At 37.1% G+C, this 15,455-nt stretch overlaps 1 long non-coding RNA gene and 1 pseudogene across 1 annotated transcript; one reads left to right on the top strand and one right to left on the bottom strand.

The window, feature by feature from the left end:
- The window catches only part of LOC128507015 (sialoadhesin-like), a 191,344-nt pseudogene that overhangs the window by 32,433 nt on the left and 143,456 nt on the right, over positions 1-15,455 (top strand).
- Positions 7,886-9,681, bottom strand: LOC128506153 (uncharacterized). Its single transcript, XR_008355688.1, has 5 exons — positions 9,602-9,681; positions 9,457-9,517; positions 8,809-8,892; positions 8,500-8,686; positions 7,886-8,234 (listed from the first exon to the last, which is right to left on the bottom strand). It is a non-coding gene; the product is annotated as an uncharacterized LOC128506153 (long non-coding RNA).

Below are 15,455 nucleotides of genomic sequence, written 5' to 3'. Positions count from 1 at the left end.
AAATAACCACTCGTTACAACCGAGGTATGCAGCAAAGCATTTGTGAAGCCACAACACGCACAACCTTAAGGCGGATGGGCTACAACAGCAGAAGACCCCACCGGGTACCACTCATCTCTACTACAAATAGGAAAAAAAGGCTACAATTTGCACAAGCTCACCAAAATTGGACAGTTGAAGACTGGAAAAATCTTGCCTGGTCTGATGCGTCTCGACTTCTGTTGACACATTCAAATGGTAGAGTCAGAATTTGGCGTAAACAGAATAAGAACATGGATCCATCATGCCTTGTTACCACTGTGCAGGCTGGTGGTGGTGGTGTAATGGTGTGGGGGATGTTTTCCTGCCACACTTTAGGCCCCTTAGTGCCAATTGGGCAGTGTTTAAATGCCACTGAGCATTGTTTCTGACCATGTCTATCCCTTTATGACCACCATGTACCCATCCTCTGATGGCTACTTCCAGCAGGATAATGCACCATGTCACAAAGCTTGAATCATTTCAAATTGGTTTCTTGAACATGACAATGAGTTTACTGTACTAAAATGGCCCCCACAGTCACCAGATCTTAACCCAATAGAGCATCTTTGGGATGTGGTGGAACGGGAGCTCCGTGCCCTGGATGTGCATCCCAGATGCTATCCTATCAATATGGGTCAACATGCTTTCAGCACCTTGTTAAATTAATGCCAGTTCTTGTTGAATCAAGGCAGTTCTAAGGCGAAATGGGGTCAAACACCGTATTAGTATGGTGTTACTAATAATCCTTTAGGTGAGTGTATATGAATATGAATGATCTAATAAATTAAATATATATGAATGCCAATTAATTTATAGCTAAATATTTTTATCCTCCTATGTTATCTAGACACAAGCATAATGTCACACTTGCTGACTATCCTATGCTTTAGTACTAATACACTTGCTAGTGCATAAATAAGTACAAGTACATTAGCAGAAAATTAAACAAGGACATATATACTTGCACAGGATCTAACTGCAGAGTAGCATAAATACACACATTTATTTACTAGCTCAGCATATTAGGATACTTCTTTATTGGCACAATTAAACGATAAATTGTCTGAACATTTGCATATATGTGCATTAGCATACTGTAAGCCAAGGAAAGCCAGGCTTCACCAGTTAATTTTTCAGACTTTGTCATTTTAAGTTAAAGCAGTTTTGTTTCTATAATAAACTCTCATGTGCTGTTGCTAACTGCAGTTTCTCTGCCACATAAAGGAGAGTATTATACATAGAGTGAAACAGAACTCACTGTATAATATGTCACGATCCGAGCAGGCGAGGTCTATGCAAGCGCAGAGCACGTATGGAAAACAGCGCTGGTAATCGTGGGATGAATAACGCGCTGTTAGTTTTGTGAATGAAAAGAGGTGTGGCACGAGTCTTGAGCAGAAACTGCAGAAGTAAAGAGCCGGCATGCGCTGAATGCAAGTCTGGTCCGTGGAGAATAATCGTGAGCGTGTGTGGTTCAAAGCCGATAATTTAAATACAGTCCGTGATCCTGAATCGTGGTCATGAAACGAGAGTAAGGGTTGATATCCAAAAGTCAAGGCAGTAGAATGCTGGAAAATTGGGCATGAGGGCACACAATAATCTGGCGTGAGGTGGTGATTTGACATAATAACCCACCACAAAATGATATGTGGTGATTGTGTGATATTGCACTTTTTGGATGGAAAAACAAACTATAAAACAGCTATCTTCATAGCATTGTCAAACTGAGATGTACTTCTGTGCTGTTGCTAAATGCCGTATGTTCTCCATTTTTTACTGAGTATTATACAGTGAGTGAAACAGCGTAAATGGTCAGGTAAATGAACTGTAAAAAGGACAGAGCCCCACACTGTGATCTATTGCTTCCACTTACAACAGCAACAAGGTCTAGTCTCCTTTAATCACTAAACATGGGTGTAGTAGTAAATGCTCTGTTGTATTACGTCAGAGAGTGTGATCTGATTAACATCTTTACTCAGACAGTCAGATCTGGAAGATTTCCTAAAAAACACAAATGACATTCCATATTTTAGATCACATGATAATTTTCACAGAAAAATGTTTACTTGAGTCCTCCTGAAGACATATACACAGGTCTTGATCCTTAGATTACCATCACCTTAATCCCCCCATATTTCTTTTGGTGGGGCATGTTTTATACACTTGCTGTAAGGAACCTTCAGAGACACACTTCACATACAGTGGTGTGAAAAACTATTTGCCCCCTTTCTGATTTCTTATTCTTTTGTATGTTTGTCACACAAAATGTTTTTGATCATCAAACACATTTAAATATTAGTCAAAGATAACATAATTAAACACACAATGCAGTTTTTAAATGATGGTTTTTATTATTTAGGGAGAAAAAAAATCCAAACCTACATGGCCCTGTGTGAAAAAGTGATTGCCCCCCCTTGTTAAAAAATAACTTAACTGTGGTTTATCACACCTGAGTTCAATTTCTGTAGTCACCCCCAGGCCTGATTACTGCCACACCTGTTTCAATCAAGAAATCACTTAAATAGGAGCTACCTGACACAGAGAAGTAGACCAAAAAGCACCTCAAAAGCTAGACATCATGCCAAGATCCAAAAAAATTCAGGAACAAATGAGAACAAAAGTAATTGAGATCTATCAGTCTGGTAAAGGTTATAAAGCCATTTCTAAAGCTTTGGGACTCCAGCGAACCACAGTAAGAGCCATTATCCACAAATGGCAAAAACATGGAACAGTGGTAAACCTTCCCAGGAGTGGCCGGCCGACCAAAATTACCCCAAGAGCGCAAAGACAACTCATCCGAGAGGCCACAAAAGACCCTAGGACAACATCTAAAGAACTGCAGGCCTCACTTGCCTCAATTAAGGTCAGTGTTCACGACTCCACAATAAGAAAGAGACTGGGCAAAAACGGCCTGCATGGCAGATTTCCAAGGCGCAAACCACTTTTAAGCAAAGAGAACATTAAGGCTCGTCTCAATTTTGCTAAAAAACATCTCAATGATTGCCAAGCCTTTTGGGAAAATACCTTGTGGACCGACGAGACAAAAGTTGAACTTTTTGGAAGGTGCATGTCCCGTTACATCTGGCGTAAAAGTAACACAGCATTTCAGAAAAAGAACATCATAACAACAGTAAAATATGGTGGTGGTAGTGTGATGGTCTGGGGTTGTTTTGCTGCTTCAGGACCTGGAAGGCTTGCTGTGATAGATAGAACCATAAATTCTACTGTCTACCAAAAAATCCTGAAGGAGAATGTCTGGCCATCTGTTCATCAACTCAAGCTGAAGCGATCTTGGGTGCTGCAGCAGGACAATGACCCAAAACACACCAGCAAATCCACATCTGAATGGCTGAAGAAAAACAAAATGAAGACTTTGGAGTGGCCTAGTCAAAGTCCTGACCTGAATCCTATTGAGATGTTGTGGCATGACCTTAAAAAGGCGGTTTATGCTAGAAAACCCTCAAATAAGGCTGAATTACAACAATTCTGCAAAGATGAGTGGGCCAAAATTCCTCCAGAGCGCTGTAAAAGACTCGTTGCATGTTATCGCAAACGCTTGACGAATGGTGGCCCAACCAGTTATTAGGTTCAGGGGGCAATTACTTTTTCACACAGGGCCATGTAGGTTTGGATTTTTTTTCTCCCTAAATAATAAAAACCATCATTTAAAAATCGCATTTTGTGTTTACTTGTGTTATCTTTGACTAATAGTTAAATGTGTTTGATGATCAGAAACATTTTGTGTGACAAACATGCAAAAGAATAAGAAATCAGGAAGGGGGCAAATAGTTTTTCACACCACTGTATGTATATATATATATATATATATATATATATATATATATATATATATATATATATATATATACACACACACCTTACCTACATGTTCTTCTTCCAATAACCTAAAAAAAAATAGATTTTGTGTACATTATCAGCACACATGTACAAATAAATAACTGCAAACTGAAAATTAAATAATAGTGAAAGAAACATCCAATAACAAAAATCCCAAACAAAAAAATTTGGCACAACATCAATTATGACCTGCTGCCTCAAAGTAGTTTACAGTGAAATCACAAATTTAAAACTGTTGTGTGTGTGTGTATATATATATATATATATATATATATATATATTCTTAGGGAGCCATAACAGGCATGATTAAAATGCATAAAGAAAAATCCAAGAAATCCAAGTATTCAAGATAAATCAGTTTCAAAATACAGTGAAACCTCGGATGACAAGCATAATTCGTTCTGGAAGTGGGCTCGTATTTCAAAACACTCGTAAATCAAAGCACATTTTCCTGTAAGAAATAATTAAAAGTTAAAATTATTCGTTCCACAGCCCAAAAAAATAAATACATAAAAATAGTTAACAAAAACTATAAAGTCAAAATAAAACAAATTAACCTGCATGTTACCTTAAAAAAAGTCAAAATAAATCCTGTCAGATAAATGTTCCTATTTATGCGCGCAGGCGCTGTGTGTGTGTGTTTTTCTCTCTCCTGCGCTGCTGAGTGTGTGTTATGTGTGTGCCCGAGCGTAATTTGACACCGTGCCGGTTGTGTGTGAGTGAAGCACCCCCTCTCTGTTTCAGACACAGACACACACAAACACATTAAACGCGCGAGAGAGAAAGAGTGTGAACCGGCACGGTAAAGAAAAACACACACACACACACACACACGAATGTTAATTATACCAGTAAGAGACGAGCACTAAGACCCAGCAGGGGAGATGATTACTCGCAGCGCCAGAAAGAGAAAAAACGTTAGCTTAGTTGTGATGACGCGACACTCATGATACATGATACTCGGTGCTCATAAACCACGACAACGCTTGTTTTTTAAGTCAAAATGTATAAAAAATCTTTGCTCGTCTTGCGGAACACTCGCAAACTGCGTTACTCGTAATCCGAGGTTCCACTGTATTACTGAAATGTATAGAAAAATATGGCCACTTTCCATTATCACAGATATGAAATATACATTTTAATTACCGCATGTGACAACAGACGTTCATGAAGCCACCTTCTATTTTCATCTGTTGGACCAGGAAGATCCCAAGACAAACAAAGTTCCAGGACTTTAGTATAATAATAATAATAATAATAATAATAATAATAATATGTTTAATTTTTATAGCGCCTTTCAAGAACCCAAGGTCACTTTTACAAAAGAATATAAGCAATGACAATTGACAAACAAGATACATCAGAAAAAACAAAAGGGACATTTAGACAAGCAAGTGTTGACAACAAGGAACCATTGATAATAACATCAGAAGGTCTAGCAACTTTGTGAGTCAAGAGGAAGAGAGGAGAAAAAGGTCCTACCACCCACTGTAGAGAGCTTATACTTGGGCACAACAAGCAAATTGTCACTGCTAGATCTAAGAGTCCTTACCGGAGTGTATGGTTGCACTAACTCTGCAAGAAATTGCAGTGCAAGTCTATGATAGGCCTTATAAACTAAGATTAAAAGTCTGTCTAATATGAAGTCAGCTACTGAAGAGCATGACCAGTGATACCTATAGCAGATAGTCTAGCAAGAAGTACAGAGTGCCAAATAGTATCAAATGCTGCACTTAGGTCAAGGAGAACCAGGACACTGTGAGCACCTGAGTCAGAAACCAGAAGGAGATCATTAACCACTTTCAAAAGTGCTGTTTTTGTGCTGTGAGAAGGCCGGAAACCAGATTGAAACTGCTCATAAAGATCATGTTTCTCTAAATGAGACTGCAGTTGTGCAGCAATTACCTTCTCAAGTATTTTAGCAACAAAAGGAAGGTTTGATATAGGTCTAAAATTGTTCAGAACTGTGTTATCAAGACCAGGTTTTTTAAGGACAGGGGTCATGGCAGCTACTTTTAGGTCCTGTGGAACATAACCAGTGGCAAGAGATCTGTTTATAATATGAGTAATAGGTTGGATGGGTGAAGGCAAAAGGTTTTTAAGTGAGTATGTTGGAATAGAATCAAGCGTGCAAGAGGAAGAGTTTGATTTGATAATCAGTTGTTCAACTGCAGTTGTATTTGTGGGTAGGAAAGCGTTAAGTGGGTGACTTTTCAAAATTGAAGAAAGGTGGGGAGAGAGAGATGGTGAAAAGGCTTGGTACTGTAAATTTTTATAAATTTTCTGTAGGAAAAAAGACTGAAAGCTTTCACAGAGATCAACAGAGCCACTAATACCTGCGGATGATGGTTTAACAAGTTTGTTGATTTCAGAGAAGAGAGCTTAAGGCTTAAACTTGTCTTTATTAATCACAGTAGAGAGATAGGTAGAGCGAGTGTTAAGTGCCTCTTTATATTCTACTACTGAGTCTGAAAAAGCAATAGCATGCACTACAAGAAATGATTTTTATAAAGTCGTTCTAGAAGCCTACAGTCAGCTTTCTTTACTTTAAGTTCAGGAGTGAACCAGGGAGAGGAGTGAGATGAAGGGACAGTTCTAGTTTTTAGTGGAGCAAGGTCATCCAAAACATCATAAAAAGTTTCATTATAGATTAAGAGTATCTCATCAGGGCTCGAAAGATTAAGTGCAGATGAGAGAGGGGAGACAGCAATAGCAGCAGTAAAATTGTCAATGGTTACAGACTTCAGGTTATGGTAAGATATAGTAGATTTGGTTTAAACTAAGGCAAAGAAAAACCAAAAACAATAAGTTTATGATCAGAGATGCCCAATTCATAACCCTGAGCACCAACATTGTCAACACCAACAGTGCAAAGCAAATCAAGGGTATGAGAGCATGAATGCGTGGGAAAATCAATATGCTAAGATACATCAAAGTTATCCAAAACAGACAAAAAGTCTTTTGCAATATTACAATCAGAATCAACATGGATGTTAAAATCACCTGGCATTATGATTCTATCATGCTGGGCACAGGCGAAAGTGAGAAGTTCAGTCAACTCAGAAAGGAAACATGCGTTATACTGTATTTAGGGGGGTCTGTAAATCAACAGAAACAAGAGTGGAGCAGGGCCAGCAAGTTTAAATGACAGACATTCAAAACTTGAAACATCAAGAATATCATTTTTGGTCATTTTATAGATGTCCTTGAAAACAACAGCCAGACCACCACCTCTGCCAGTGAGACGAGGTTTTGTCAGATAACTATATCCCGGAGGAGTTAATGAATTAAGTTTAATTGAGTCATCAGACATTTGCTAAGTTTCAGTTAGAAATAGTAAATCCAGGTTTTTCTCAGTTATAATGTCCTTCGGCAGTGTACCCTTACCAGTCAAAAAACGAATGTTCAAAAGGGCACAGTTGTGTCTGTGGGGCACATGCGTTGCACACCATGGCGAATAAGAAATATCTCTGGTTAAAGGTGTGAGAATACGGACGCGGTGGAAAGACACATTGTTACTATGGTAACGCTTAGATCTGCGCGACCCGACCACAGGAATTGACGAGTTATAAATCCACTGATGCTTTACAGACCGATGAACATATCGTGGACGACGAGCAATTCCAAGAGTTCTACACCATTTATATGTAGATATATCCAGACTGGAACAACAGTTAAGGTTATGCTGTTGCGATGAGGTATAACAAAGATCCATGGTATTAATGAGAACCAAAACAAGCCCAACTAGAGCCAGCAGTCTCAAAGCCAAGAATTTATTAAAAGCAAAAATACATCTCCTTGCACAGTTTAAAACAGCACTCACAAAAAAACATTGCAGCCACACTAAACAAAATCCACGTTAGCCAGGCCCAGCTAGGTAGGATCCACAAAACCATACAAGACGCAACTCTTTTTTACTCTTTTTTTTTGTAAAACTTATTTACCAGAGGCGATAAGGGACCCACAGATAGACAAGGGCAGAGGGCTCGCGGAAAATGGTAAAGTGTGGCCACATCTGAGCTAAAAATTTTTATAAAATTAGCAACAAATTCCAAATAGTTCTAAATATCCCAAAATTTGACCAAGTCTTGACAAATATATACACACCAAGTTGATGGTCTCTCGTATTTCAACATCTGGGCAATCTTCCAACTGTAAAGTGTCCTGAGAACCTTGAAGCAGAACATGAACAAAGGCTCTGCTGAGCCCTGCAAGACATGGACCACCATGCAGAAATGAGTGGCCTAGCATTCTCCCTGCTACAAGGAAGAGATCACTTTCAGTAAGGAATTGTGATGATGAAGGCACCAAATAGTCAAGCTCTTCCTCAAAGGGGCAAGTAACTTCAGTGATGCCTGTTAATTACAAATCAGCATTAGATAAATTCCATCAAAAACTATTCCAAAAATTAATTTTGCAGTGCAACTAAAATGTCATACCCAAGTTCAAACTGAAACCATATTTCAGTTTTTCAAGAACTGTGGAAAAAAAATGCCCGAAAACTCCCCAACTGCAGAATTTCCTAAAACAATGAAGATATAGTAATTAAAGCTATGAACAAGAATAAACTATATAAACTGCATATTTATTGCACACAGTTTTATCTTCTCTATGCTGTACCTTGGAGCTGGCATTTAACAGGACATGCCCACTCCACTTTTCTTTGCTTGTAAAAGTTTGTCCTGTTCTTTAGGAGTTGATCTTAGATCCATACACATGAAAAGAGGCTTCCCGGTCTCATGTAGCCGGAGAATTTCTTTTCTGTATAAGAGTGCAGCTATTTTGGGGTCCAGATGAGTCTTCCAATCTTGTAAATTAAATTACATGTATTTATTTGACAATGCAAATTTAAAAGAGATCCTTCTTACTTTAACCAAGGTGTCAATTCCATCTCCACTTGTTTGCCACAAATAAAAAACAAATACTTACCACTATCCATGAATGAAAACTCAGCAGTGCTGTTCACTTCATTATTCATGAACGACGACTCGGCTGTGTTGTTACCGTCATCATCTACAGTATTACAATTTAGGAATGGTAAACAATTAAAATTATGAAAACCTGTTTCTAGTGCAAGGTAAATAGTACATATTTTCTGTATCTTATAAAATATTTTACAGCTAGCACACCTCTCCCCACATTCACTGAAATGAACTTCCAAAATTTCTTCCAAAAAGGCATTTCTTCTTGACAAATAGGACAGCAGAATGCACCAGGAATGTAGGAATGCATTAAAATGCTTTCTAACTTTGATGGTCAAAAAAGAACTACCCGCCAGACTATTTTGTTTTCTCCATTAGGAGTCTGGGTTCCTTGCCATTGTCGCCTCTGTTTTGCATAGTCTGGGAATTTTTTTGGTTCCATAGGGACACCTATTCATTTATATAATTATATGAGATCTCAACTAAGCTAGATGGTGACATGAAATTATTTAAATTATTAAATGATGAACTAAACTAAGTCAGTTCACTTGATATGAAATTTGCATTAAACATAGCATAATTTTCCCACAGTTTAACTGCTTTAAAACTTGTATTTGTATTGCGCTACATAAATAAAAGGTGACTTTGTACTGACCTAGTCATTTCTGACTGAAGCGATGATGGCTGAAACGCTCGGTCTGACAACCTGAGATGATCTGACAAACCACAAAATTATTAATTCAAGTTCTCATAAAGTATGTGTTGACATTCACTTAATATGCTTTCAAATATTGCTTTACCTGGTTATATCTTAGTGTTAAATCTCTAGTGTTAAAGTAAGAGAAGGTGCCTTGCAGACCTTAGCACTTTGTTGTCTTCCTTGTAAGATAAACAAAACATGGATGGTAGGTGAAGAGTAGATAAACAAGATGCCATCAAATGCTTTTATTAATTAATATTTTTGTCTTGTTTCCACTTCATGCATCTAAAAACTGTTAAATCAAGAAGTATCAAGAAGTATACACAAGCAACTAAAGTATTGTCTTGCATTTTGGGTAGGGTGAAAAAATGTTCCAATGGTGCAAATTTAGCTCATCCCACTGGAAGATTAATTTGCTTACTTTTTAGAAATCACTTAATTTGACAAAATAATTTACTTTCTGTTTTTCTTCCGGAAAACAAAACAGTAGCATACTTGTTGCTTGTCCACTAAGAGTAAATTCATCTCAATTTAGGAATCTTATGCTATTCGGCCTGGAAACAAAAGAAAAACAGTTTGCACTCCACAATATTGATGCAAATGAAAGTCAATAGCAAAGAAAAGTCTATATCATTCCTGCGCTCTGTCGTATTTGAACCACTGAATTTTTGGAAGCGAATTTGTAAAGTAAAATAAAAATAACCAAAAGTTGTCTGACGAATATTACTGCTGGAATTATTAATAAGAGCGTTATCGGTTTTTAGGGGAATCGTTAATTTACTTAACACATCTCTTGAAACCGCATAATGCAAATGTCACAAACCGCATGTCTGCGCTTAGAACAGAAAACATTCTGTCCATAGCACTTAGCTTTTTTTGTGTCAGGGCATTTTTTGTACAATGTAGGTGATGTGATGCAGAGCATGTGGGAAAGGCAACTGTCTGGCACTTAAACGCTTTTTACACACGTGTGTACTGTTCTCTGAACATAAACCTCTGTGTGTTATTAAAGAGGAATTCCACAGAGTGGCAGGTTTGTCCTTGGTAGTAAAATCGATGATGCATATTTAATATGTAGTCTTACTATTTATATACATGTATTGATCCTGCACACACAGTTGATCCTTCCATATATGACTTTCTATTTCAGGGTTTTCAAATATAATTGGGTGCATTGATGGCACCCACATTCCTATTAAAGCTCCTTCAATAAATGAGGAAGATGTTATCTATTCATAGTATCAATGTACAGGTAACAACTGGATTTTGTGTCCTTAATTTTTTGCCTTGTTAAAATCAAGTAAACTCATTACAAAAGTAAACTCATTACTTTTTTCCACTAACTACAGTATAGGTAATATGTAAGGCAACCCGCATTATTACTAATGTTGAGGCCAAATAGCCAGGATCCTGATGCCAGAATTTTCCACGAGTCATCATTATGCCAGACATTTTAGCAGGGTATGAACTTGAAATTTTGCTTTATACACTTTTTTTTTTTTTTTTACAAATTTGTATTGTACATTTTAATCATTACTGGACACTTGAATTATTACAGGACAGTACAATGGATACTTGCTGGGGAACAGAGGATACCCTTGTCTGCCCTATTTAATGAGACCCTACCCTGAACCTGATCCTGGACTACAGACACGCTATAGCCTGGCTCACAGCCGAACACGGGCCAAGGTGGAGATGACCATAGGAATCTTCAAGTCTAGGTTTCAGTGTCTGCGTGGGCTCAGGGTCAGTCCAGAGAGGGCATGCAACATAGTGGCTTGTGTTGTGCTTCACAACATTGGCACTATAAGAGGAGAGAGACACCCTCCTTGTATTGAAGAAAATGGTCCAGAGGAACCTCTACAGATTTGTGCACACAGAGATAAAAGACTTTTGAGAGACAGGATTTGTCAAAATTACTTTTATTAAATAGTTTGCACTGGTCTGCTGTGTAGTTTATTTCTTTATTTCTTGAAAAACAATGAAAGTAAAATTTAATAAAATGTGGTGTTTATTACATTGCTTTATATACACAACACTTTCAACATGCAACAGATTAATATTTACACAAAGTCTCACCTTAAGGCGTTTACCTCCAGTAATTCAATTTCTAGTGTTGCTTTTTTAATGGATAGCCTGTTTTCTTCCATTTATAGCTGTATAAAGTCCAGCTCCCTGTCACTTGTTTGTTTTTGGAAGATGGACCTTATACAGCTCCTTTGCTGGCTAGGAAGGCAAAAATAATTAAATAAATGACATTCTGTCAGATAATAAAATTAACATATGGACAACTGCACACAAATTCTTACACTTCTTAGATTGTGCACTGAGGTTGAAGGACCCTCATCTGTTGGTAAATCCCCAGGTATGTACTGTGAAAGAACAATGGCAGTTTGTTACTCTAATGTAAAAAGGGGCCATGCATTATAATGGTATCCATCATACCTCAGTCGATCTACCAGCATTGTCCACTTCTGTTACAGCAGGTGTAGTCTCTTCATCTTCATCCTTCAGTGGAAATATGCAAGTATACATTATCTGGCAAAAAGAAAAAAAAATATCTAAAGGAACCTGACAACAAAACACTTACAACTGTGACAGACTGTGTTCTTTCTGCAGGGTCCAATAATACAATCCTTCTATCAGTATCTATATGAAAATATTATCAAAGAAAAACCAATAATGCAGGGAAAAATAACATGCCAAGATAATACAACTAGATCACAGTAGCCTAAACATGATATGCAGTTAAATAAAGCCAGATAAAACGTTAAGCATGTTCAAACTGCATAAAAACGTTAAGCATGTTCAAACTGCATAAAAACGTTAAGCATGTTCAAAAGCCTTTAAGTGACAGAGATAGTAATTTATTAAATCATATAATGAAAACAAATTAACTTACATTTCACCATGTTACTTGTAGTACATGGTGTGTGTGATAAAGTGCCACCTGGAATGCCAGCAACCACTGGTCCCTCTTTATTAAGGGACAGAGCCAGCTCCTCAGATGGGGTGAGGGAAGGTGATGGTGGGCCCCCGCCAGTTAGACGGGCTTCAGCCTCCTTTCTATTAGCTACATGACAGAAAGAATATACTAAATCGTGTTTAATAAATAGTTCAGTGAATGTGTTATCAAATATAACTTTTTTGCAGAACGTTTTTGTGTTTCATTTTGACTTGGCTCAAAGTTCTTCTGGCTCCAGGAGGATTACACTTTATTAAATAAGAAGCCATATATTCCTAGTCAGTATACATTGGTATTTTAACCTAAAGAAATGAATGGCAGGAAAAGTAAATGCTTTTATTTAACAGTAAAAGGATGTGGAAGGGGTGTTTAATTATTTTACATTATAATAAAAGATCAGGCGATGTCAAATTTGCAATTTAATACACTCGCCCATTTACTCTGTCCGTTATTGTTTGCCAAGCCAACTCTCTTTTCCTAGCCGATGCAGCCGTATTGCTTTTTTTCCCCCTCATTATTATTGGCTTAAATTCCTAATATGCGTGCATTAAAACTTCTGTGAAGTATACTGCTCTCTTTTTTTTTATTTTGATTTTCCATTTTGACTCGTGAAATCGCCGATCCATTGAAAATGTCTTTATGTATGCACCGTGCACAAACACACATACACAGCCTTTGGGTGCACAGCGCCCTCTAGGGGTGATCCATTACAATGGGGTTAAGGTCAGGGCGCTGTGGTGGTCAATCCATGTGTGAAAATTATGTCTCATGCTCTCTTTCACAATTTGAGCCAGGTGAATCCTGGAAACCTCATCTTGGAATATGCCTGTGTCATCAGAAAAGAAAAAAAAAATCTATTGATGAACAAACCTGGTAATTCAGTACATTCAGGTCATCACTATGGTTCACCACTTCATTTAAAGTTTTAATAATGCAATTTACTGTTCTTAACCTATTTTGAACGTTTCAGCAATCTTCTCAGTTGTTTTCTTTGCTTAATTCAGGTCAATAATTTAACCCTTCTGAAACAGAATAGTATCTTTGCCACAACCAAAGGATGCTGCATGTCTTCTGACATGGTTGTTCATGAAATGAGAAGCTACTCACTGTAAAGGATTGATGACGATTAATGCAAATGCAATATCTAAGGTTAGACAAAAACATGGTCAAAGTTAAAAGCAAAGTTCATACACAAAAAAGCACCAATTTTTACGAGCACTTGATAAAGTCCGAAGTAAACTTTCTGTATACTTAGCAGGGATATGCAGGTGTTAAGTTTAATTTATACCCCTGCAGTGAATTGGATCAGGTGTGTCTTCTTAGTGATCTAATGTGTCCAGTGATCTGGAGCGTGCATTCTGGAAATCGTGGTGATTTTATAATTTTTTTGCAGTGTACTTACTGTAATGCATAATTTTCTTTCTCAATCTTGTGGCGGGTGTTAAAAATCAGAAGCAGAGATGACTGTGGATTTTGGTCAAAGAGCACCACTATCCTTATTCTGGCATGGAACGCTTCCCCTCAATGTCAATGCTTGTGTGCCATGCCACCTTTATAAAGCTTCACAAATTTATTAGAACCATTTTTTAAACACAGCAATCCCTGCAAGAGTACACACTACAGAGTATAACATACAAAGCTAAAGCCTAATTAAGTAAACCAAAATTAAATGAAAATCAGTCTAAATAACACACCATGGCCATAGACATCTAAAATGATCGACCAGACAAACCCACTACTACTTTTGTTGATGTCATACGAGTTTTTGCTACTGCATAAGAACCTAAAAGTATGCTGTAGCATGACATTTCTTGCTTGTTCTTCATGTGATTAGTCACAATTATTGGTATTGAATCAAAAACAAACAAAAAAAAGGAAATTGTTTTAGTAAACAAATTAATAATATGGGGACATATTTCTCGACAGATAGTTAGAGAAAAATCACATAAATTCTGAGTTTAAAAAAAAATTCTGAGAAAATCATGAGTTAAAAAGAATGGTTAAATGCTGTTTAGACATATATAATCAAGTTTACTAGCTGACAATTTTATTTGTACAGAGAATGAACTGGTACTGTATATAGCCTTTCAGAATAGAAAATTAGAATAAAAAAAAAAAAAGAATTGTCTTACATTTGGGTAAATGTTTCATTGAAAGTTTTTAAATAGATTTAATTGTACTAAATAAGATTTATGCAGTATAATCACTGCCTCTTAATTCACTATTTATTCTCAGTTGTTGTTTTAGTTTTACTGTGTGTGCTTTACAATGTCAGACAACATTCAAATGCAAATAATGCACTCTTCTCCACTTCCCCAGGTGTGAACATATCTCAGTTGTTCACACCTACAGTTGTGTTCAAAATAAAAGCAGTGTGTTGAAAAAAGTGAGTAAAGCTCCATATCCATATAATAACTTTTAATTTAAACCACACAAATGCATTGGAATCCCTGCACATTCTATTCTGAATCACAACATGAAAAAAGATGTGCTAAATGGATTATTAGTTTACAGAAAGTGAAGAAAAACAAATATTGGTCTGTTAAAAAAAATATCAGTGTCATCATTCATCTTTACAAAGTGATAAATTTACAGTTTAAACAAAAACTCTTGAAGTTTAATCTTTTTTGTGCATCTCTGAACTAATATTTATTTGTATAACCTGCTTTCTGAGAACTGCTTCACATCTGTGACAATTGTACTTCATGCCACAATTCCTCTGCATTTCTCGGTTTTGTCTCAGAAACAGCATTTTTAATGTCAGGCCACAACTTTTCTATTGGATTAGGGTCTGGGGATTGGGCTGGCCATTCCATAACGTTAATCTCGTTGGTCTGGAACCAAGATGCTGCTTGCTTACTGGTGTGTCTGGGGTCGTTGTCTTGTTAAAACATTTCAAGGGCATTTCCTCTTCGGCATAAGGCAACGTGACCTCTAAGTATTCTGATGTACTCAAATTGATCCATGATCCCTAAAATGTGATATATAG

Source organism: Clarias gariepinus, chromosome 18, assembly GCF_024256425.1.
Source record: "Clarias gariepinus isolate MV-2021 ecotype Netherlands chromosome 18, CGAR_prim_01v2, whole genome shotgun sequence".
NCBI lineage: Eukaryota > Metazoa > Chordata > Actinopteri > Siluriformes > Clariidae > Clarias > Clarias gariepinus.
This window is presented reverse-complemented; position numbering and strand designations above follow the sequence as displayed.